Below are 26,333 nucleotides of genomic sequence, written 5' to 3'. Positions count from 1 at the left end.
TGTTGTCGAATTGCCCGAGCTAGTACCTCAAGTACAATATTGAAAAGATAAGGAGAAAGGGGGCAGCCTTGTCTGGTCCCTGATTTCAGTGGGATTGCTTCAAGTTTCTCTCCATTTAGTTTGATGCTGGCTACCGGTTTGCTGTATATTGCTTTTACTATGTTTAGGTATGGGCCTTGAATTCCTGTTCTCTCCAAGACTTTAAGCATGAAGGGATGCTGAATTTTGTCAAATGCTTTTTCAGCATCCAATGAAATGACCATGTGGTTTTGTTCTTTGAGTTTGTTTATGTAGTGTATTGTATTGATGGATTTCCGTATATTGAACCAACCCTGCATTCCTGGGATAAAGCCTACTTGATCATGGTGTATGATCATTTTGATGTGTTCTTGGATTCGGTTGGCAAGAATTTTATTGAGTATTTTTGCATCGATGTTCATAAGGGAAATTGGTCTGAAGTTCTCTTTCTTTGTTGGATCTTTTTGTGGCTTTGGTATCAGCGTAATTGTGGCTTCGTAGAAGGGATTGGGTAGTGTTCCTTCTGTTTCTATTTTGTGGAATAGTTTGAAGAGTATTGGTGTTAACTCTTCTTTGAAGGTCTGGTAGAATTCTGCACTGAAGCCATCTGGTCCTGTGCTTTTTTTGGTTGGAAGACTTTCTATGACTCCTTCTATTTCTTTAGGCATTATGGGACTGTTTAGATGGTCTAGTTGGTCCTGATTTAATTTTGGTATTTGGTATCTGTCAAGGAAATTGTCCATTTCCTCCAGATTCTCCAGTTGTGTTGAGTACAGGCTCTTGTAGTAGGATCTGATGATTTTTTGGATTTCCTCAGTTTCCGTTGTTATATCTTCCTTTTCATTTCTAAGTTTGTTAATTTGGATACTTTCTCTGTGCCCTTTGGTCAGTCTGGCTAAGGGTTTATCTATCTTGTTGATTTTCTCAAAGAACCAGCTCCTGGTTTTGTTGATTTTTTGTATGGTTCTCTTTGTTTCTACTTGATTGATTTCGGCCCTGAGTTTGATGATTTCCTGCATTCTACTCCTCCTGGGCGAAATAGCTTCTTTTTGTTCTAGGGCTTTCAGGTGTGTCATTAAGCTGGTAATGTATGCTCTCTCCATTTTCTTTTTGGAGGCACTCAGGGCTATGAGTTTTCCTCTTAGCACTGCTTTCATTGTGTCCCATAGATTTGGGTATGTTGTGTTTTCATTTTCATTATGTTCTAAAAAGTCTTTAATTTCTTTCTTTTTTCTTCCTTGACCAAGGTATCATTGAGTAGAGTATTGTTCAGTTTCCACGTGTATGTGGGTTTTCTGTTGTTTCTGTTGCTATTGAAGACCACTTTTACTCCATAGTGATCAGATAGGAGGCATGGAATTAGTTCTATCTTCTTATATTTGTTGAGGTCTGTCTTGTGACCAATTATATGGTCGATTTTGGAGAAGGTACCATGAGGTGCTGAGAAAAAGGTATATTCTTTTGTTTTAGGATAGAATGTTCTATATATATCTGTTAAATCTAATTGGTCCAAAGCTTCAATTAGTTTCATTGTGTCCCTGTTTAGTTTCTGTTTTCCTGATCGGTCCATTGAGGAAAGTGCAGTGTTGAAGTCACCCACAATTATTGTGTTAGGTGCAATGTGTGCTTTTAGTTTTAATAAAGTTTCTTTTACGAAAGAGGGTACCCTTGCATTTGGGGCATAGATGTTCAGGATTGACAGTTCTTCTTTTTGTATTTTTCCTTTGACCAGCAAGAAGTGTCCCTCAGGGTCCCTTTTGATGACTTTGGGTTGAAAGTCAATTTTATCTGATATTAAGATGGCTACTCCAGCTTGTTTCCTGAGACCATTTGCTTGTAAAATTGTCTTCCAGCCTTTTACTCTGAGGTAGTGTTTGTCTTTGACCCTGAGGTGTGTTTCCTGTAAGCAGCAAAATGTAGGGTCCTGTTTACGTATCCAGTCAGTTAGTCTGTGTCTTTTTTATTGGGGCATTAAGTCCATTGATGTTAAGAGATATTAAGGAATAGTGATTGTTACCTCCTATCATTTTTGACGTTATTTTTTAAATTTGAATGCTTAACTTCTTTTGGGTTTGATGAAAGGTTACTATCTTGCTTTTTCCAGGGTGAAGTTTCCCTCCTTGCATTGGTGTTGTCCTCCTATTATCCTTTTTAGGGCCGGGTTTGTGGATAGATATTGGGTAAACTTGGTTTTGTCATGAAATATCTTAGTTTCTCCATCTATGGTGATTGAGAGTTTTGCTGGATATAGTAGTTTTGGTTGGCATTTGTGTTCTCTTAGAGTCTGCATGAGATCTGCCCAGGACCTTCTAGCCTTCATAGTCTCAGGTGAAAAGTCTGCTGTGATTCTGATAGGTCTTCCTTTATATGTTACTTGGCCTTTTTCTCTTACTGCCTTTAGTATTCTTTCTTTGTTTAGAACATTTGGTGTTTTGATTATTATGTGACGGGAAGTATTTCTGTTCTGGTCCAGTCTGTTTGGAGTTCTGTAGGCTTCTTGTATATTCATGGGCATCTCTCTCTTTAGGTTAGGGAAGTTTTCTTCCATAATTTTATTGAAGATATTTGCTGACCCTTTAAGTTGTAAATCTTCACTCTCATCTATGCCTATAATCTTTAGGTTTGGTCTTCTCATTGTGTCCTGGATTTCCTGGATATTTTGGGTTACAACCTTTTTGCATTTTGCATTTTCTTTAACTGTTGAGTCCATGGTTTCTATGGAATCTTCAGCATCTGAGATTCTTTCTTCTATCTCTTGTATTCTGTTGTTGATATTTGCATCTCTGTCCCCCGATTTCTTCCCAAGGCTTTCTATCTCCAAAGTTGTCTCCCTTTGAGTTTTCTTAGTTGTTTCTACTTCTGATTTTAGATCCTGGATGGTTTTGCTTAGCTCCTTCACTTGCATGTTTGTGTTTTCCTGTAATTCTTTAAGAGATTTTTGTGTTTCCTTTTTCATGACCTCAGCCTGTTGACCAAAGTTCTCCTGTATTTCTTTAAGAGATTTTTGTGTTTCGTCTTTCATGACCTCAGCCTGTTGACCAAAGTTCTCCTGTATTTCTTTAAGTGTTTTTTGCATTTCCTCCTTGTTGGCTTTTGTATTCTCCTAGATTTCTTTCAATGATTTTTGTGTTTCCCTTGCAAGGGCTTCTAACTTTTGATCCATTTTCTCCTGAATTTCTTTAAGTATGTCCTTCATGTGTTCCTGTACCAGCATCATGACCAGTGATTTTAAATCCAAATCTTGTTTTACTGGTGTGATGGGGTATCCAGGACATGTTGGTAGAGGAGAATTGGGTTCAGATGTTGCCATATTGCCTTGATTTCTGTTAGTGACGTTCCTGCGTTTGCCTTTTGTTATCTAGTGCTCACTGGTGTTAGTTTGTCTTGTCAGTGCTGAACTCACCAGTGCAAGCTGGCCCTTCCCCGTTGGCCTCTGGTGCACAGCTTACCTCCTGCACTGCTTGTAGACAGGGTGCTGCTGCCCAGGCTGTTCAGATCCCAAAACAGGCACCCGAAGGCTCCCGCTGGGGCCCGCTGGATTCACTGGAGCACACTGACTTCTCCCAGCTGGCCTCCCGGAAGCCCAGCTAGCCACTTGCAGGACTTGGAGATGTGGTGCTGCCACCCAGGCTGATCTGAATCCGGAAGCGGAGGGAGTAGAGCTGAGGGCTTCTGCCTGAGGCCTTGCCCTAGATTGTGTCTGTGGAGCAGATGGAGCCCGTGTGCACACCCAGGGAGTGCTGATGGTGTATGCTGCTGTGATCTCCCCTGTGTTCCGCTCACTCCGCTGGGCAGCCGATCCACCAACCGGGCTGTCACACACAAGGTTAGCCTGGCCGCCCAGTCCCTGAGTCCAGGCAAAAGCCTGGGAGGCCAAGGTCCGAGCAAAGTTCCCCTAGGGCTATGACTGTTAATTGGGTATGCCAGGTGACTAGGATGGCGGGTTGACCCACAGATGGCCCACCAAGCCACCCAGTTCTTGGGGTCAGTCCTGTGCCTTTTGGGGCCTGGACCCCCGCTTTGTTAGCCTCAGGCTATGCCTGTTACAGGTCTGCCCGCCAGAGCTCTCTGTCGTCCTGCAGGCAAAATGGCAGCGGCGCGCGCGCAGGCCTGGGCTAAAAAAACCCTGGCTGGGTTGGCACCCCGGTGCCCCCCCCCCGACCAGCCCAGGGCCTGGGTGCAGGCCAACGCCCGTCGGGCTCAGACCACCACGGTGTTGGCCTCAGATTATGTTGTGTACCTCAGTCTGTCCAATCCCCGGAGTCCGGAACCAAGATGGATGCACCTCTCCTGACTGGTGGGAGGCCGAGTTCTGAAGTGGCCTCGCAGCACAACTGCAGCTGCTTGCCGCCCGGCTGGTCAGCAAAGAGCAGTGGTCGTGGGCACAGGGCCTAACTGGTCCCTGTGTCGCCCTGGCTCCACTGCTGATGGCCCTTCAGCTGGACCAGCTACTGCTGGGCTGCCACTGCTGCCGCTGCCGGCGCCACTGCCCGTCAATCAATTTTCTCTCTTTTTTTGCAGCGAAACAATATTGTGTCTTGTAACCCTTATTCTATTCACTTGAGGGCTACTCTAGCCTCCTGTGTTAATATTCGGGGTGAATCCAAGGCCGAATTTTAATGCCTTTATAATTTCTATATTGCCTTATTAATTTTTTATAGATCTAAGTTAAAAACTTTATTTTAAACCACATCTGAGTGAATCTGTTAAAAATGTTCTTTTGGCCAGAACTCTCTAGGTGAAACCTGTAAGATAAGGCCAGACCTACACCCATCAATCTTGCAAGGAGTAGCCTGTAACCAGACCCCACTGTATGAAGGTCAAATAACAAAAGGAACCTGTAATATCAAAGCATAACTACAATTTTTTAAAAGCAAAACCCAGTTTTAAACAATCTTTTCTCCTTAAAATAATAGCAAACACATTATTTTCATATTGCAAAGTTTGTCTATCAGCTTGTGTGTTTGATTGTGTGACAGTGTAACTTATTGAAGAGACATTACTTTAAGTCTTATTTTTTATAAGTCTGAGTTCTAGGATAAGAATCACATAAAACATTATGTCAATTTAGAAATACCTTAGAGAGCTGTATTTCTTGGCTTCTGTCATTCCACGTGTTGCTTAAGATAGCTTTAACCCTAAATTGTCAGTTTTAACCTTCCTTTTGTTACCATCATTATATTTTTTAAATCATGTCCAATAACTTATGAGTCAATACTCTATAGTCAAGGCATGTAAAACATTTATACCTTTAAGACCAATTAAAAATAAAAATGAAGCGATTACACAAATCTCATTAATTTAAACCAAGTACATATATATTTTTCTAGCTGTAATTTTAGGGGAATAAAACACCTTGAACCCAACCATCACCATGGTAGAAATTTTTCCAGGAGAATTAACCATTAAGTTTGAGGTTGTTGGCCTCTTAAAAGTAGCTTTTTTTCTCCAGCTATGTTTAACTCATAGTTAAGAATATGAAGCACCTTTAATCATCTTCTTCTGTGTAAATTGCAGACTGGCAGGACTGCCAGTAGATAATGCCCCCCCTTTTTTTTTTTACCATTTTATCTTTCTTTTCAACACATAACATAAACACAACAATCATTCAGCCACTCAAACAATAGACAACATGAATTGACACACATATAGACAAGTTTGGTGCACCAAAGATAGGCCACAGACAGAAATGGAATTTGATGTCCCAGAAAGATCTAAATACCTTAACCAGAACTAAGAATATCTCCATTAGGATTCAAAGAGAAAATGGGACGTCTCCCATTTTCTTCTGTTTCTTGGAGAGTTTTGAAATTAGCTTTTAACCAGTAGTAGTAGTAGTAGTAGTAGTAGTAGTAGTAGTAGTAGTAGTATACTATTTGATAACATGTCCTGTACATGGAAAGACTGCTTTTTTGAAACCTGCTTTTTCTCTTGTTTAAGAGTTAACTCCTTGTCTTCTTTTTCTTCTGGGAGTTCTGCCAGAGAAGGAAGGAAAGAGATAGTGGCAACCACTGATAGTTATTGTATAGTGTCTTGCTTTTTTAACCCATATTAAGTTTATAAAAAGAGAAAGAAGTTTAAAAAATGTGAGACATGGTATCCTGGCCATGACCATGTGGAGAGAGGTAGGAGGGGAGGAGAACCCAGGAATTTCATTGTCCGGTCATTTTAACTGTCTATGACTTTTAAAGAATAAAGTTTCCTCCAGAGAATTTAGCTCGGGTAGGCTACATAAATTCGCTAGGTGTGATCCAGCCTTCCGTGGAAGATTTAAAGTACTTTTTAAAATTTCCTTTTAAATCTTGTAGCTCCTTTAAGAGGGCTATTAACACCCAGAGAGAGGGGCCCACACGGGCCCACCCCTAGACTTCTGGGCAAAAGGAACGACCACAAAGTGCGGGAGTGGGAGGGGGGAAGGGTGCACTGAAGAAATGCCTTCCTAGTAAGGAGGCAGGGCTAGCATAGGGGAGTGGCACTCTGCTGCCTTGGCAGGAATCTGCCTTTTGTCTTTGAATCTCTTTTTTCTTTTTAGTATTGCCCCTCTAACTTGCTCACTAGAGCCTGAATTTCTTCTTCGCTGTGGGAATCTTCCATCTCTAAGATAACTCAGTGCAGAGCCAGACAAATTGGATGCAGAAGTCTCTATCCTAACAAGTTTCCTCTATCACTGCTATTGTGTAATAAATCGCAGAATCTAAACTGCTCTCCCAAGCTCGCTGCTTTTTACGCAGGGTCGTGAACTTTTTTGTAATTCCCACGGTTCTTAACTGTGGAGTTAAGTTTAGTTCGTTACTATGCAAATCCTCTTTCCTTTTGTTCCACTGCGACCTCCCCCCCCCACTCTGCCTTAATTTGCAGGGCGGGGCTAACTAGCCACACTCACCGTTTGTCCATTTGTACTACAGACCGGAGACTCCCATGGCCTCTATTACCGATTAATTTTTCTTTTATAATTTAAAACTTGCCCCAAATACCGGGAACTTCATAGTCTCTTAATACCAAGAGCTGCCTTGTCCCATTCATTACTGGGATCTTTATAGCCTCTTAATACCGAGAGCTGTCTTGTCCCATTTCCGGGATCTTAATACCTCCCATATTCCGGGAATTTTTTAATTTAATTAACCCCCCTACCGGGTACTTACCAGCGCGCTGTTATTACCCCCGACCATAAAAAGGTTCTGAATACTCCCCGTACAGGCCACCAAAAAATGTCGCATCCACCCTCGCCAGCAAAGAGGATGCAACACCAGGGAGTTTCTTCCTTTAATGGTTTATTCGGGAAACCTTGAATTAAGCTTATTTCTTCTTTTGGCGGCCCCAGGCTCTCTCCCAGCCTGACCTTATAAAGCCTAGATAGCCTCGTCTGCCCAGGGAGATAACCAGCTATTTCCTCATAGGTGAACTCAGTGAGTTCTTCATTAGCATGTAAGTGAGATAAGGAATACAGCACACTGCGCATGTACTCAAGTGATTTACCACCAGGGAGCTGCATGTGGCCAGCGCCATCTTGTAACAGAGAAGAACAAAGGGTGGCTCATTACAGTAAATGGCTTAATACTACAGAAGAAGTTTATAATGAGGATGTGAACTGCAGACCAGCTGTATTTGATCCAACTTTTAAGTAACTATGATCAATGAAAGAATCATAATGTAATTGAGAGCACATACAAATTTGCACCATATATAGTAGGGTATATTTGCTGCTATTTGTTTAATACATAAAAGATCAGGTTGCTTATTTTATAGTTCATGTTGTCTGTTAGTGAAGCATGGCTACATTGAGACAAGTTTTCTTATTAGAACTTGGAAAAATATGAAGAAATCAGATTAAAAACCACATGGGTATATTTACCATGTGTAATTTAAAAACCAAGAAATATAAAGGAAGGTTTATAGTGATGGTGTTTATAATCACATAAGCAGGCTACATATTGGCTCACAGAGACTGAAGGAACAAGCATGAGGCCTGCATGCATCTGCAACTGGCCTCTGAATGCTACATCTAGTAGCTTGGAGATTTGGATGGAATGGTAATAGTAAAAGCATGTGTGTCTCTGACTTTAGTCCCTGCCTTGAGACTCTTTTCTTCCTACTTCCTTGTCCAGCATCAATATGAAATCTTCTGTCTTTTCTTGCACTATCTTGTTTTACTCATGTGTGTTTGTTGTTTCTTGGACGCCTGCATCTTTTTAAAGAAAAACAGAAGGGGAGTTGATCTGGGGGACAAGGAAGGTGTGCCTTTGTGAGTGGGGAACCCAGGAGGTACAAAAGTAGCAAAAAGGATGGTCAGAATGTATTATATGAGAAAATAAATTTAATTTCAATAAAAATTACAATGAACTGAGCTGAAGAAAACATGCATAAATAAATAAAATGATATTAATACATATTAATTATGCATAAATATATGTATAAGAGAGTTGTTTAAAATGTTATGAGAATAAGTGTTACATTCTCTTTAAATGATATTCTTAACTGTAATAACCTCATGTTCATGTTAATGAAAATGATCTATAAATGTAAATGTCTTTCTATATTGTCTCCATCTCACTCTAGATATAGCAGCAGCTACACTGTTACATGGCTCTTCTTGAGGATGGGAACCACATTTCAGTGACAGAGTTCACTTTATTGGGCTTAACAGATGATCCAGTTCTTAGAGTCATTTTTTTTCACCATCATCCTGTGCATCTATCTAGTGACTGTTTGGCAAACTCAGCACCATCTTTCTCTTCAGAGTCTCTTCCAAGCTTCATCACCTCATGTACTTTTTTCTCAGCCACTTCCCTTCTGCTGACATAGGCTTCTCTTCTTCTGTCACACCCAATATGCTTGTCAAATTCCTGGTGGAGAAAAATACCAGTACAACCCTAGGATGTGGCATCCAGCTTGGCTCAGGTGCTTTGTTTGGAACAGTTGATTGCTTTGCTCTAGCTGTCATGTCTTATGATCACCTTGGCAAGCTGTAGCCCACTGCTTTATTCAACCAAGATGCCCTACACAAGTCTGTGTCCAGGTGCTAGTAGTAGCATATGTAAGCAGTTTTCTTAATGCTTCTTCTTTCACCCTTTCATTCTTTTCTTTTTACATCTGTAGATCCAATAGAATCAATCACTTTTTCTGTGATTTTGCTCCTTTATTTGAGCTCTCCTGTTCTTATGACAGTGTCTTTATTGTACTTGTCACTATTTCTGGTGATGATTTTTAAGTCCTCTCTTTTATAAGTCTAATTTTAAGGACAGGAATTTAAATAACATATTATCCCAGCTCAAAATTATCTCCAGATACTGGCTGGTTCATACCATATGTTCTAGTCCAGAATAGTTTTAACCCTGAGTTGTTTTAGACTATCATTTTATTAATGTAGTATAGATTATTAACCATATATCATAAATTAATATTTTATAACTAAGACATGCAAAATAAAGTAACCTTATTTATTTTGGACTGATCAGAAATAACATGAAGTGGACATACATGTATACCTTTAAAACAGACAATTTTTTCTTTAATTTTTTAGCTGTATTTTAAGCAAGTGCTCTTGCTACCTATTGAATCCAATTCTCATGGGCATAGTGTTTTGTAGCAAAATGTACCATGCTGATTACTTATTAGGGCATCTGAGAAGCTGATGGACCTTTTAATAGCATCTTGCACAGAGCCTCTGTCTTGCTGTCACCTTGATCCAGACAGAGAGCAGGGCTCCAAGGGCAGCTCCACTTTATCAGTTTTTGTTGTCCCTAATCACATTCTTTTTTCCCTTCTAAAAATCCTTGAAATGAGTTAAAACTAAGTCAAAGGGGTGAACAATCAGCAGATGCAGTTTTAATCATTTTTCTCCAGACCAAGTTGTCCCACCAAAGGGATCCAGATGTTCGACATCGAGGAGTTAACAAACCAAGAGCTGGAAGAACTGCTGGCCATTCTTTCCTACAAAAGATGGTTAGTTTACTCAACTAAGTAAAGTTAAGCTTTGATACTCTACCAGGTATCTGAACACCTTGAAGTGTCATTGGACTAGGTCCAGTGGAGTGGTGATGGCTGCAGCATGGTGTCTCTCAAAGTTATAGGGGAGAACAAATAATTTACACACACTTAAAACACACAGTAAGCCTATAGGAGGTATAAAAGGAAATCAGATGAGACTGATGAGAACCTCTCTAGTTCAGTCTATCAGGAAAAACCCACTGGTTTCCACCAAACCCTGGGTTTGGCTAGAGTTCTCTAACTCCCACTGACACTGGGAAGGCTCAGGCAATGTTGGTTTCTCCTGCCTTCAAGCATGGCCTACTACAACGGTCCATCCAGTTAGACTCTACCAAAATCTTGTGCATAGCATACAAATGGTAGCTTTTCAAATCTCTCATAGGGAGTTCTAAAGTGCCCATGGAACCAATTGGCCAGCAGGAAGTCTGTGGCATTTCTGCCTTGCCTCTGGTAGCTTCTTAGTTGTGTCAGACAAAGAAACAGAAAAGGATAAATAAAAAAGCTCATTCTACACTGAACAGAGCATGCTCTGTGCAAGATAAGACAAAAAACAAAACACAGAGGGCTTCAATTCACTGATATCTGTAGAACTGATTGTGACCCTAAAAATGCTCTGCTATCATGTTGGGGGGTCCTCAGCAATCACACTGTATGAGCCCCCAAATATTGAGTGCAAGAATCACTGAAGAAGACCCCAGAATCAATTGAATGTAGAAGCAAAGAGGATTCATTCTACATAAATTATCATCATGAAGACATCAACCATATATAAAAATAAAGATCCCAGACAAAAGTTTCCATCCCCAAGGTTTTTATTTTTAGAGGGGAATCTCTAAACATAGGCTGATGGTTTCATAAGAAATGTCTCATAGAAGTGTAGATTTTGTTTATTGGCAAAATTCTCGAACATCACAGAATCTTAGCACCATGGAAAAAACAAATATAGGCCTGGAATGGGTGAATCTGGATTAAATAATGTTTGAGTTTGAATATTCATCCCTTTTATCTCCGCAGGCACTCACATTATTTCCTTCCATTTTGCTCCAGTTAGAGAGCATCTTCATGTTAGGAAAGGATTTGGTGAGGATTTGATTATCCTAATAATATGGTAAATAGTAATCAAACAGTGCCTAATGATTAGACTGATAGTACAATGTAATGATAGTAAAGCATTGGTTTATTAAGTGTTTAAAGTATTTAATACATTTATCATTGGTCTTCCTACTTGTAATTTTAGTATGAGTTCTTATTATATCTTCCAAGGTATTGAAAGAAATCTTATTTCTTACTATAAAAATTGGTCAAATGTATTCAAGTAACTGATATTCTGGATGACACATGTCCATAAAAGAGGGCCTCTTATTGATAACAACAAACTGACTTGTTACATCTCCCAAATGAACACATTCTCTGTATTTTATTGTTGGTCTTAACATGTAGTGCACAGGGCACTGTACAGAGTAAATATACAGAGTAAACTGAATTTATTTGACCAGGGGTTCCTATTATAATTCTAGTGCTTCATATGTAAAGTTAGGTTACTGAACAGTTTTCAAATCTAACATTAATCTCTAATTAGCACCCTAAGCTCAAAGTAAAATTGTGGACTCCTTTTCTCAGTGGGACTTCCTTTTATCTACCCAACATTGTTTGGAGAATATCTCTGAGTACAGATACCTGACCTTATTTAGAGGATAACTCTGCACAGAGCTTCCTGCAAGTGTCTCATGATTCACCACATGAATGTGACTCTTTCATCTGTTTGTATGGTAATTAAGTACTGTGTTGTGACCAATTAGCTCTTTCCACTAATACCCATAAAAAACACTTATATATGCTACAACTGGAGCAATAAAATAGACCTTTTTGGAAGTCTTTGCATCACACTCACAGCTGTGAGAACCCTGCTTGCCCATTCTCCTTTCTGAGCCCTGTGGAGCAGTAGTCAAAGACCTCCAAGGAGAACTGAAACCCACCTCTAGGTAGATCTATTCCCATCTGCCTAAGGAGCTGCCAAATTGATTTATATGGTGGTTGTACAAATTTGAATTCCCATAAGCAATAGGGGAGTATTCCCCTTGTTCCATATCACTGGTAGCATAAGTTATCACTTATATTACTGATCTTAATCATTCTGATAGGTGTAAAGTAGAATCTCAAAGTAGTTTTCATTTGCATTCTTCCGATAGCTACGTGTGGTGAACATTTCTTTACATGTTTATTGGGATTTCTCTATTGAGAAGTTTCTGTTTAGATATGCACCACATTTTTAAGTTGTACTTTTTGTCTTGTTGATCTTTAGTTTCCTTAGTTCTTTATAGACTTTGTACATTAAACATTTATCACATGTGAGGTTGATTAAAAAATAGTATTTTCCAATTCCATAGATTAAATTATTGTCTGATTGATGGTATCCTTTGCCTTACAGAAACATTTTAACTTTTCTGGGTACCTATTAATTGTTGACATTTGTGCAGTCACCACCAGTATTTTATTCAGTAAGTTGTCTCCTGTATCAATGCATTCTAGGGTATCCCCCACCTTCTCTTTTATCAGATTCATTGTGTCTGATTTTATATTAAAATCTTTGAATTATTTGGAGATTTTTTTTGAAGTGTCATAAAAATGAATCTATTTGTATTTCTCTATATGCAGACATTCAGGATGATCAACATCATTTGCTGAAGATGCATGTTTTCCCAATACTTGTAGCTTCATCAAAAATCATATATACATATGTGATATATGTGAATTCATGCCTAGGTCTTCAACATGATTTCTTCAGTTGATATGTGTCTTTATATGCCAATATGATGTGCTTTTTGTTTTTATATCTCAAAACCCAATCATTTCAAATACCTTTTGCATTATGTTTTCAAATGTCTGCATATATGAGTATGTTTATATGTGTTTACCTGTGTGCATATTTTTTATATGGGCAAACCTAGACAACTATAAAAAGGTTTTCTTCTGTCCTTACTCTATTCTAATTTAGTCTTTATACATCAATCATAGCCATATAAATATAAAGAAATTACTTTAATTCTCCAAACCTCCAAATAATCTACAATATTTACTGTGTCTTAAAAATTGATGAAATTCCATCATCATAGTTCAAATTACCAGCTAGATAGGATCTAGTATCAGCTCTGAGGTTACAGATTGTTCTTAGTAAGCTCTTTAAATTATAAATATGGAGGCCTCCACAACTGAATTATCATGCTTGATTGTATTACGCTGTCATTCTTTTAAAATGAGTGAGAATTGTAGTAAAGAGTTTTTGTACACATTATTTCAAAAATGAATTATGGGACATTAACAAAGGAGAGGAGAGGAAGTATTTGGGTACCTCAGAACTACTGGAATAACACAGCAATGGGTCTCATGAATTTTATGGTTTCATTTACTAATGATATTGAAGAGCTTCCAAATGCCTGGAAGACACAGATACCAAAGATATTAAGAAGAAATAGTGAGCCAAGCAGTGGTGGTGCATACCTTTAATCCTAGCACTTGGGAGGAAGAGCCAGCTGGATTTCTGAGTTGAGGCCAGCCTGGTCTACAGAGTAAGTTCCAGGACAGCCAGGGCTATTCAGAGAAACCCTGTCTTGAAAAAAACAAAACAAAACAACAACAAAAGAATAGTGAAATTGTGGCTGTATCCCAAGAGACACTCATTGGGCAACATTTGTCATAATTTATATAAACACAAATGAAGAAGTTACAACACCCACCTGCTAATCAAGTTTCAGTGGCTCTATGGGTTGGGGAGCTATCTTACACTATTTTACTTTCTATTTTAGGTCAGGAAATAAACTGGGGAAATTAGCTCTGCTATGATCCTGTAGCTGAGTGACAGTGAATTTTGAGTGCTTAGAATTTTTTGTCAACTTGAAATCAGCTATAGTTATCTGGGAATAGGGATTAGCTTTTGAGAAAATGCCTCCATCAGACTGGCCTGTGAATACTTGTGTAAAGCATTTCTGTTTAAAGATACTTGGGGGGAGGTCCAGCTCATTGTGGATGGTGTCACTTCTGGGTAGATGGTCTTGTGTGTTATAAGAAAGCAACTAAGAAAGCCATGGAGAGGAAACTAGTAAGCACTGTTCATTCATAGTCACTGTTTCAGTTCCTGACTCCAGTTTCTATCTTTGAGTTTCTACCTCAATGATAGACAGTGAACTTTGAGATAAAAGTCTTTCCACTGCACTATGCCCTTGATTTCTTCTGCTATTTACAACACTGTTCAATATCCTTGACATAGATGGGACCTAAAAATATATAATAGAGTTCAATTAGGGTGGGGTTAATAGGGAATGTAAGACAGTTCCTGCCACTTGCTGTTTCTTATAATTGACTCTTTCACCTTACTTGTCAATGAAAGCATAATTATGCTAATCAAAAGCAGCCCCCAGCTTCACCGGCCCACGTACCTTTACCTCAGCCATTTGGCCTTTGTAGACATTAGGATACTCCAACTCAGTCATACTGATCATGCTGAGCATCTTTATGAGGTAGGAAACATTCATCCCTATGACTGGCTGTGTGGCTTCAGAGCCCAGAGGTAGTACAAATTCTGGAGGACCTAGAAGATCCAAGTAAAGAGAACTGTCTTCCAAATAAGGAGCTTCCTAGACCTTCAGTAGAAAGGGAGCAGATGAGGAAGAACCCACATAAGCAGATCAAGGGGAAGAATAAGAAGGAGCAAATGATCAGTGTACAGAAACTTCTGACTACAAGAAGTCCTTCTGTGAGGTCATTGGCACTTCTAACAACAGTAGAGAAATTGGAAAATGAAGTGGCAAGAGACCAAAAGCAAATGATAAAGGAAACTTTTGCTGGCGATGATGTCATTAAAGAGTTCTTAAAAAGAGAAGAGAGGGGCTATCCAGGCCAATAAGCCAAAGTATTTGAATCTGACCTTTCCTGGCTGGGGAGAGTGGGGTGGGATGGACCTGAAGCCCAGTGCCAAGAAAAGATGCCAGTTTCTTATTAAAGCCTCTGAAAGTCCTCCAAGAATAAATAAGAATTTGCCCAATGTGATTATTAGTGAGAAGTAAAACATCCATGCTGCAGCTCTCCATATGTGTCTGCTTCCATATCCATTAACCCACCATAAGCAATTTGAAAGGACCATCCAGAAGAATCCTATAGGATCCACATGGAAGACACAAACAGCATTCCAAAAGCTGACTGCTCAGAAGACTGTTACCAAGCCAGGCCATATTATCAAGGCCATAACAACAAGGATGGGTGTTACTGATCCTTGCCCAAGTCTAAACTATCTGTCATATGGAACAATCCAAAATGACACTCCAAACATCAAAAACAACTGAAGAAAATCTCTATTGGTTGAAATATTTGAGGAGTGCCCTGACTATTCCTCTGCTTTGTCAATGCTGCAAAATGAATTTCAAACTGGCTTAGTAACACTGTGTGTGTAGTTAAGCCATATCTGAGAAACAAAGGCACGTTTTTACCATTATAACTCAAAAAAATGTGAAAAAAATCCAGGAAATCTAGAACAGTATGAAAACTTTAAGTCTAAGAATAATAGGAATGGAAGCAAGAGAAGAAACCCAGTTCATAGACCCAAAAATTGTTGTCATCAAAATTATGGCAGAAAATATTTCATAACCAAATGAAAGAGAGGCTTATAGAGGCATAAAATGCATAAAACACCCAATATACTGATTATTATCAGAATAGAACTTTCACTCTGCACACAATAATCAAAACACAAAGTTTACAGAAAGAATATTAAAAGCTGTAAGGATGAAGAGCAAGTAACATATAAATGCAGAACAATTAGAATTAGATCTGATTTGTCAGTGGAGACTCTTAAATGTCTAGAAAGATGTTCTGAAGATTCTAAAATACCACAAATGCCAGACAAGACTACAATGTCCTGGAATATTTTCAATCACTGTGGATGGAAGAAGCAGGATACTCTACAATGAAGCAATATTGCTCTACAAATCCAGCCATACAGAGGTGCTAGAAGGAAACGGCCAAGCCAAAGAGGTTAACTGCAACCATGAAAACACAGAAAATGCATAATATTATACAAGAAATATCAAAAGAAGAGAAGCACATGTACATCACCACCACCATCAGAAGCAGCAGCAACAGGAAAAACAAAATAACAGAAATTAACAAATAATTGATCATTGGTAGATCTTAAAGTTCTCACTTCACAAAAAAGACAGAGAATGGATGGGGAAATAGGATCATTCCTGTCACATAAAAAATACACCTTAACATCTAGGAGAGACGTACCTTAGGGTAAAGGGATGGTAAGATATTTCAAGCAAACTGACCTAAGAAGTAACCGGTTGTAGCTACTTTAATACCTAACAAAATAGAGATCAAACCAAAAATAATCATAAGAGATATAGAAGGACAATAAATTCTCCTCTTATGACAAAATCCACCAAGATGACTTCTCAATTTTTTAACATTTTATTGATTGTGAATTTTATATCATGTACTCCAAACCCACTCACTCCTCTACCCATTCTTCATATTAATTTTCATCCTTGCAAGATCCCTGCAATCCACGCGCACACACACACACACACACACACACACGAATGCATGCATGCACACACATACATACAGTGCAGAAGCTTTAGTGTGTCACATTGTCTCAAACAGTCCACATATTTTTATTTGCAAATGTTCATTGCAATGAGTCATTCATCTGGTTTAAAGACTCTGGTTTCTGCTACACTGTCAATACTAGATTCTCACTGAAACTCTTTTTGGCTATCCTGTTGTTTCCTTGTCTCATGGAAGTCCTGTAGTTTTGAATCTACAGAAATGGTCCCTTCACTTGCTGCAACAGTTCATATATAAATATGTTAGATGTTGGAGTAGGTAAGCCAAATCAAACCCTTGATCTGGGCCTGGGTGGTAGCTAACCTAGGCAGTCTGCCACGTCTCTCACACCCATACCAGCAGGGTAAGCTCTCCAGCACTGCCCCAGCAATCTCATGCCAGGAAGAGGGAGCACCAGTTCTCCTGCTCTCATGATTGAGTGCAGCTCACCCATGTTTTTGCTGCCAGGGCCTTCTTTGTTGTGCTACCAAAGTGAGATGAGGGGCAGCTCTCTGGCATTTATAAAGATAATCTTTAGAAAGCAATTAGGATATATGCTGCTCTAGCAAAGGTCCAGTAGGAAGTTGTCCTCTAAGATGAATAACTTGATATCTGGTTATGTTTTTAATATCAGGTATAATTTGCTTCCTGGTCATTCAGGCTGCTGGTATGTATTGTATTTACATACTTATACACTTAAATATAACTAAAAACAAAAATAAAAGAGAAACAGATGGTCAGTTTGAAAAAAAAGGAAGGCACTGAAGTTGTCAGAGGGAGGAAAAAGAAGAGAGGGATGTGATGTAATCATATTTTTTATTTAAAAAAATATACTTGGAAAAAGTGTCATAAAATACCAAATTAATTACAAATGAGAGCATGGAATGTAGCTTCCTCTTGCATCTCAAAAGTAACTGTCAGGAGACTGTGGAGCAGAAGTACTGCTTCGCTAGTCCATATGACCTCAAATTAAAGGAACTGTCTTTCAGGGGGAATCAATATGCCGGATATTAATTTCAATAGCATGATGGTGAATGCCAGTCTCAGTTCTACAATGGCATGGTATCTATTGCTCCTGAGTAATTTATCAGTGCAATCCTTCTTCTATACTACTTTCCATGTTGGCTATTTATTTTCTTGTGGCTCCTTCACTGAAGTCTAAATTTCCTAAGAGTTTCACTTTCCTTAGCCTATCTAAAGTGTTCACCCCATTTCTAGAATACAAAAAATATTCAACAAATATCTTTGAAAGAAATGGATGAATGAATGATTTTCTCATAGCTATTCATGAAGACTCCTTGGTGTCAGCCATCCACACTATAAAATCTAGCATCCAATATGGCCCATGAATATATTTAGAAAAGAAGTTTAATTTCAACCTCTACTTACTCTCCCATACACAAAGAAAACTGCATGTATGAATGTATGTGCATATGTGTATAAACAAATTATTAATCTAAGATAAGATACTAGCTTATTAAAATAACCCAATTGATATAGTCCTTGCCTTAAATACTTATAGTCAGCTGCTAGTTCCCCAACACCACATAAACTGAGTATTAGACACTTCTCAGTTAAATACTTGAGAGGTTATTAGAGAAAAAAATCCCAGAATAGTGAAAACAATTCTTAACAAAAAATCACCATCCCTGACTTCAAGCTTTACTACAGAGCAATAGTGATTAAAAACTGCATCATATTTGTATAGAGACAGGCACATTAATCAATGAAATAAAATTGAAGACTGAGGAATAAAGCCACACACTTATGGACACTTGATCTTTGACAAAGAAGCCAAAAATATACATTGGGAAAAAAGGCATCTTCAATAAATGGTGTTTGTCTAACTGGCTGTCTGTATGTAGAAAAATGAAAATAGACCCATATTTGTCACCTTGCACAAAGCTCAAGTTCAAGTGGATCAAAGACCTCAACATAAAACCAGATACACTGAATATATTAGAAGAGGAAGTGGGAAAGAGCCTAGAACTCATTGGCACAGCGGGAAATTTCCTAAACAGAACTCCAATGGCTCATGCTCTAAGATCAAGAATTGATAAATGGGACCTCATGAAACAGGAAGGCTTTTGTAAGGAAAAGGAAATAGTCAATAAAACAAATCTGCATCCTACAGACTGGGAAAAATTCTTCACTAGCCCCACAATTATATAAAATATATAATGATCCCAAGAAGTTAACCACCAAAAAATCAAACAATGCAATAAAAAATGGGGTATAGAACTAAACTGAGATTGCACAACTGAGGAATCTGGAATGGCTCAGAGGCACCTAAAGAAATGTTCAAAGTCCTTAGTGATCAGAGAAATGCAAATCAAAACAACCCTGAGGTTCCACCTTACACCAATCAGAACAGCTAAGATCAAACCCCAAGGTGACAACATGTGTTGGAGAGGATGTGGAGAAAGAGGAACACACTTCCACTGCTGGTGGGATTGCAAACTGGTACAACCACTCTGGAAATCAGTCTGGAGGTCCCTCAGAAAATTGGAAATAGATCCTGAAGACCCAGCTATACCACTCTTGGGACTATACCCAAAAGATGCCCCACCATGCCATGGGAGTATGCATGTTTTCCACTATGTTCATAACAGCCTTATTTGTGATAGTAAGAAGCTGGAAACTGCCCAGATGTCCCATGACAGACAAATGGATACAGAAAATGTGCTTTATTTTCACAATGGAATACTAATTGGCTATTAAGAACAAGGACATTCTGAGTTACACGGGCAAATGGATGGAACTAAAAAATATCATCCTGAGTCAGGTAACTCAGACCCAAAAGGACATGCATGATATGTACTCATTAAAAAGTGAATGTTAGTAAAGAAAAAAAACTACAGAGGACCCAAGATACAGTCCACAGAACTCAAAAGGATCAAAAAGCTGAAGTGCCCAAGTCTCACAGTGGAGGGAGAACAAAGCAATAACAAGTGGGGATGGAGGAAGGGACCTGGGAGGAAAAGTAGACTGGGGGAGGATGGAGTGGAGTAGAGAAGGGAACCTGATCTGGTATTGAGTGAGTGGAAAGGACTAAGGCCTTGAGGGCCAGCAGAAAGAATGGAAACAGGCCACCTCAGAAGATAGGAAGTTGGGAGGATCCTCCAGGATGCACCAGAGACCTGGTAGGTGAGAGACTCTCAGGCCTCAAAGGTAAGACCCTTAGATGAAATGCCCATCAGTAGAAAGAGGGAACTTATAAAACCCACCTTCAGCAAGAAAACAGGGCATCAAATGAGGGAGGGAGCATCCCACAGTCACAACTCTGACCCATAATTGTTCCTGTCTGAAAAAATTGCAGGGATGGAAATGGAGAGGAGCCCAAGTAAAAGAAGTTCCAGAGACGGGCTCAAAGTGGGATCCAGCTCATGGGAAGTTCCCAAGGTCTGACACTATTACTGAGGTTATGGAGGGCCCACAAAAAGGGACCTAGCATGACCACACTCTGAAGATTGATTCATCAAGCGGATGAAAGAGTCAGATGTAGATATTTGCACCCAACCAAAAGATACAAACAGCTGACCCCTGTTGCTGGCTCAGGGAATGCTGAAAGAAGGTGAGGGGAAAGGCAATTCTGTAGGAGGGACAACAGTCTCAATTAAACTGAGTCCCCAAGATCTCTCAAACACTGGATCACCAAACAGGCAGCATATACCAGCTGATATGAGGAACCAAATACACATATAATAGAGGAATGCCTTGTCCCTACTCATTCAGAGATGATTCATCTAACCCTCAAGAGACTGGAGGACCCATGGAGTTTGGAGGTCAAGTGGTGTGGGGAGTGAGGACATCCACGTGGATACAGAGGGTAGGAATACCCCTCTGTATTTGTCACACACTGGCATGGCCTCTCTGTAAACAGCTTTATTAGGTTCCTGCCAATAAGCACTTGTTGGAAATCACAATAGTGTCTGTGTTTGGTAACTGTATATGGGAAGGATCCCCAGGTGGGGCAATTTCTGGATGATCTTTCCTTCACTCTCTGCTCTACATATTGTCTCTGTATTTCCTCACATGGGTATTTTGTACTCTATGTAAGAAGTACCAAAGTATCTACACTTTGGTCTTCCTTCTTAAGCTTGGTGTGGTCTCTGGATTATATCTTGGGTATTCCAAGCATCTGGAATAAAATCTACTTATCAAGGAGTACATACCACATGTGTTCTTTTGTGATTGGGCTACCTCACTAAGGATGATATTTTCTAGTTCCATCCATTTATCTAAGAGTTTCATGAATTCAATGTCTTTAATTGCTGACTAGTACTCCATTGTATAAATATACCACATTTACTGTATTCATCACTCTGTTAAGGGACATCCTGGTTCTTTCCAGCTTCTAAATAAGGCTGCTATGAACATAGTGGAGCATGTGTCCTTATTACATGTTAGATAATCTTCTGGTTATATGCCCAGGAATGGTATATCTAGGTCCTCAGGAAGTACAATGTCTACTTTTCTGAGGAACTGCCAGACTGGTTTTCAGGGTAGTTGTACTAGCTTGCATTTATTTGGCTTCTGGGATTCCATTTTCTACTCCTGCCTGGTGACTTTGTCTAAACTCCTTACCTCATCTTTACTTTTTCCAATGAATTTACACATGTGTAAGAAATGGAAAACTCAACCTTATACAATAAACTTTCTACAAATGGTGGACAGGACCTCTAAATGATGCCATCATGCATTCCAAGTACATGTTCATTTATTTATAAAGCATGGGCAGCTAAGAAGGTACAAACAAACAAAAATAATGAAAAATATAAAGCAAAATGAAAGAAATGTTGTTATGATCTAATACTGTATGGAAAGATCTCATGTCAATTCTCTAAATTGCTCTGCTACTGGATAGATATTTACTAAAGTAGCATGCATGGCAGCCTTTACCTCATCTTTAGTCCACAATTAATTTTCATGAGCTATTTGATCTCTTCATCCTGTATAGTCCTGTTGCCATGGGATGGATGCTCATCCTTCTATTTCCAAGGCCTTATAAAGATTAGCTCGGTTTGCTTAATATAGATCAGGATGAGGGGAACAGTGTTATGATCTTGTCTGATGTCCTTATCTTTGATACCAGTTGACTGTATTTCTGGCATATACTCTGACAGCATCAAACTTTGATCTTTTTATCCACCATCAGCATCTACCTGGATGCTAAAAGGGTTGGGTGAATAATCTCTCTTCCTAGTATACTTTATTTCAGGAAAGAAATGCATACTGTATACCCAGCTGAGGTAATTGCCTACATGAGGGCAACTTAATCATTTGTATTTCATTGTCATTCATGCCATTCCTGAGCTCTAATTCAGGATTTAAAGTTTTTAATAATTTAGGAACTGAAAAAGCAAAGAATTCTAAGTGTGTTTAAATACCTCTCCATATAAAATGCCCATAGAAAATATACTATACTGTTCAATTGTCTATGTATCTCTTATTAAATACAATGTGTTGACTTTGTTCAGATGTAGGGTTGGTAAAGACCTTTTCCAAACCTGTGGATTGCTGTTTTGTCCTATTGACAGTGTCTTTTGTCCTAAAGAAACTTTTCAATTTTATGATGTACATTTGCCTATAGTCATCTTAGAGCCAGAGACATTGATGTTCTGTCCCATAAAATTTCCTCTGTGCCAACGTGTTGAGGCTCTTCCCCATTTTCTCATCTCTTAGTTTCAGTGTATCTGGTTTTATGTGGAGGTCCTTGATCCACCTGGACTTGAGCTTTGTACAAGAAGATAAGAATGGATCAATTTGCAATCTTCTACATGTTAATCATCAGTTGATCCAGCACCAGTCATTAAAAATGCTGTCTTTTTTCCACTGGAAGGTTTTAGCTTCTTTGTCAAAGATCAGGTGACCATGGGTATGTGGGTTTATTTCTGGGTCTTTAATTATATTCCATTGATCTACCAACCTGTATCTATACCATGTGGTTTGTATCACTATTGCCCTGTAATACAATTTGGGGTCAGGGATTCTGTTTCTCCCAGAACGCTTCTAAGGAGAGGTGGTCAGATTGTCTCTGGGTGTGGGTGAGGAGGATAGGGTCTGGAGCACAATATCTGATCCAGGGAGCATTTGTGGACCTGGGAACCTGGTGGTATCAGAACTCCCAGTTCTCTCTTATATATCCTAAAAAATTCTCTAGATAGCTTATCTCCTGTAGAACACCAGTTTAGTCTTTGATTTTACCTATCAGTCCAGGCATATACTGCAGGTTTCTTTTGATTATCTTATGAATCACTATTCCATGATCCAAACCCTTTACTTTTAAGGAGTCAGCAAGCATGACACTTTTTTCTTAACAATGGGAAAGAATTTAGAGATCTGTCTGCCTTTGTTAAACACAGACAATGAGCTAGTTGGGTGGAATTCTGCCCTAAAATTACCATTTCTATGACACTTGGGCCTAACCTTGCTCTGTCCTACACTGACTTTGAATTTAGGTATCTGACTGCCCTTGTATCTTTCTGACATGTTGCCTCATAGTGTAGCTTCCTTTGTTCCATTAGATTCATGAAGTCTCTCATAATTCTTATTGCATCCTTTTGCATAGTTGAGCAGTTATATCTATTTTCAATACATGTATTTAGAGCTCTTTCCAATAGCCTTAATTGTTGTTCTGAAGGTCCCAATATTTACCATTTTGCTGAGACATTAATCACACCTTCAGCTACTGGACTCCTGATGTCTTAGATTATTATACAGCCATTAACCTTAACAGGATATTCCTTGGAGGAATGTGAAAATATGTACATTATTACACAAACAAGCCTTATGCCCAGAGCAGCTCTCAATACTCATGGAAGCTTACACTAAGGCTCTTTCCCAGGCATGTTACTCCATCCCCACCATTGCCATACAGGGCTCAGCAAAAACACCTGATTGATACTGAGGAAAATTTCTCTACAACTCTGAACATATGTAATGAGTATATTAAACAAATGAATTTATCATTTTCCTCAACAGAGATGGAGCACACAAGAGATGGAGCCTAGAATTCACACAACCTTGGCAGAGTTCATCCTTTTCTGGTTAACAGACAATCTTATGCTTTGTCATCATCTTTGTGTCTTTTTTTGGAATACACATTGTCACTTTACTAGTATAATCAATTTAGTAAGAAATTGTACCAGCTCCTCAGCATCATTCTCTTGTTTCTTAGCCATCTGCCTTTTGAACCCTACTTATTCCAAAGCAATTACATCAATAATGCTGATGGTATTTATTGTACATGGAACAGCACTCCCTGTGCATGATGATGAAGCTCCAGTCTGTTCTGTGGTACCTTTTGGTACAGCAGAGTGCTTTGTGTTACCTAACATGACCTCTATTTGGCCATTTTCCTACCCCTAAACTACACCAAACATAAGTCTCACAAATCTGCCCCCTCTTTAATTGGGCTTCTAGTGTAGCTGGCAGTGTGAGTGCTTGAAAGCTTACCTGTTCTTAAGTCTGTACTTCTGTGTATCAAATACAGAAATCAGATAGATCTCTCCTGTGACTTCTCCTTATTTTGAACATGTTTAACTCAGATGTCTCCATTGTTGCAATCATCCCATCCATCTCTGCTGGATCCATCATTGTAGAATCCGTTTTTGTCTTAGCTACCTCCTATATTTATATCCTCATCACCATTCTGAAGATGTGCTCCAATGACAGCTTTCATAATGCATTGTCCTCCTGCACGTCTAGCATTATTGCAGTCAGGGTCTAGTGTAGAATGATTGCTTTCATTTATTTGATGCCCAAGTCCAGCTACTCAACTAAGTAGAACAGAGTGGTATCTGTTCTACAGAGTGGTGATCTCCATCCTGAATCGCTTCATTTATATTCTGAAAAAGAAAGATGTAAAAGAGGCCCTCTAAAAAGCAAATATTTTCCATAGAATCTGTTCTTTGAAGATCTTAAAAATAGTTCATTTATTCATGTTACTTTCAGTGTCTACCACATGACACTTAAGTTAATATCTTATTTGGCTATTCTGAATCTCATTTGTACACTTGTGTATAATTTGGAAGCTGTCTGGAAGTATTTAAAACTATTCTAATAATTATTACTAGTACATAATTCCTACAGATATCAAGAAATCTTTCTTTTTCAAAATTCATGTAGCCAACAAAAATTTACATGATTGTGTGCCATCTTCACTCTAAATGTATCCTGTATATAAACACAATAACATGAGGGAAGTGATATCATTAACTTTCTTTTATAAGTACCTTTACTGAGTAGTTATTTAGATCATCACACTCGTGGCCCTAAGTTGTAAGTTTAGAATGGAACAAACAGGACCTGCTTCTACAATCTCTATTTGTATATTCAATTTCTATAAAAAATCTACCATCCTTAAAATCTTCCCCAAATTCACATGTGAGAAAATATCTGTAAGAACCTGACCTTATAAATATGAAACATTTTCTCCAGACTAGTATGTATTTAAGTCTCTTGATTTTCTCTTCTATGTTCTGTGTTTATAATTTCCATGATAATTACTAAAGTGATTTAGGCACTGAAAATGATATAAGGGATATACTCAATGGTACACTTTATCAGTCTTTCGGAAAAACTATATACAAATATATCTATGGTGGACAAATACTGGGAAATGGATTGATTTCCAGTATATACTTTAAATTCTTTCTTTAACATAATTATATATTGAAATTAATATCAACAATTTGTCTGGAAGCCACTTAGATACCTGAAAGCTAAACTCAGATTCCAACTGTTGTCCCCACTGAGATGTGGTAAAATTATTAGGGTTTGAAGATGCTTTATAGTGTCTACCCAAATGAAAATATTCATATTAAACTATCAAGTAAAACCATATCAACATTTCAATGAAAAAAGAAAACAAGGTACATTAAATACAGAAAATTATGAGATGCTGCATAGTCATGTTATGATATTAATTTCTCATATTTTAATGGCTTAATTAAAATAGATATGAAAGGGGTAATTTAGAAACTTTAAAAAGGTCAGAGTCTAAATTACATTCCTCAGACCAAAAGGGGGGAGACCTACCTAAGGGTGGGGGAATATATTCTGAAGGACAATCTGTTGGCCACTTACCTCATCCCCTAGAGACCAACCTGTTTAAAGGTAACACTGTTCGGCCAATCACATTTTACCTAATAGCAGCTGCCCTGAGGACTGTATAAAAGGTCTGCTGCATGAACTGCAAAGGTCATTCTCTCTCCATGTGCAGGGTGACACCAGCATGCTGGATATTAAATAAAAATTCCTCTTGCAGTTTGCATCAATCCCCATCTCTGCATGGTCCACTCAGGGGGTCTCTCCAGTAAGTTACCACTCCCAAGAGTCTTTCTTACATTTGGTGCATTGGCCGGGAACCTGACCTCCTGTGGGAACATGCTGGAGTAGTGAATCAGAGGTCACAAGCAGGTACCACAGTTTGATTTCTGTCTGTTTCACTGTTTGTCAATGTCTGAGTCCAGAAGCCTGTCTGAACTTTCTGTGTGCTTGGAGGCATCTGGGAGGCTGGAAGCTTGGAGAGCCTACAGTATCTGGTGCAGTGAGCTCGACTGGCAGACTTGCTAAAGCTTGAGACCGCTGGAGACTGGAGGATGCTCCAGGCCCCAGGAGAGAGCCAAGAAAGCTCTGCTCCTTCTAGAAATGGGAAAAGAGTAATTGGCAGGAGCTGAGTCTTGCTATGATCTGTTTTCTGTTTTCTGGTTCCTGTCACATGG

At 38.9% G+C, this 26,333-nt stretch overlaps 1 pseudogene; it reads left to right on the top strand.

Annotated features, from left to right (window-relative positions):
- The first annotated feature begins 7,977 nt into the window (after positions 1-7,977).
- LOC127681326 (olfactory receptor 502-like) lies at positions 7,978-24,488 on the top strand (annotated as a pseudogene).
- The last annotated feature ends 1,845 nt before the right edge of the window (positions 24,489-26,333 follow it).

Source organism: Apodemus sylvaticus, chromosome 1 (assembly GCF_947179515.1).
Source record: "Apodemus sylvaticus chromosome 1, mApoSyl1.1, whole genome shotgun sequence".
NCBI classification, from domain to species: Eukaryota; Metazoa; Chordata; class Mammalia; order Rodentia; family Muridae; genus Apodemus; species Apodemus sylvaticus.
This window is presented reverse-complemented; position numbering and strand designations above follow the sequence as displayed.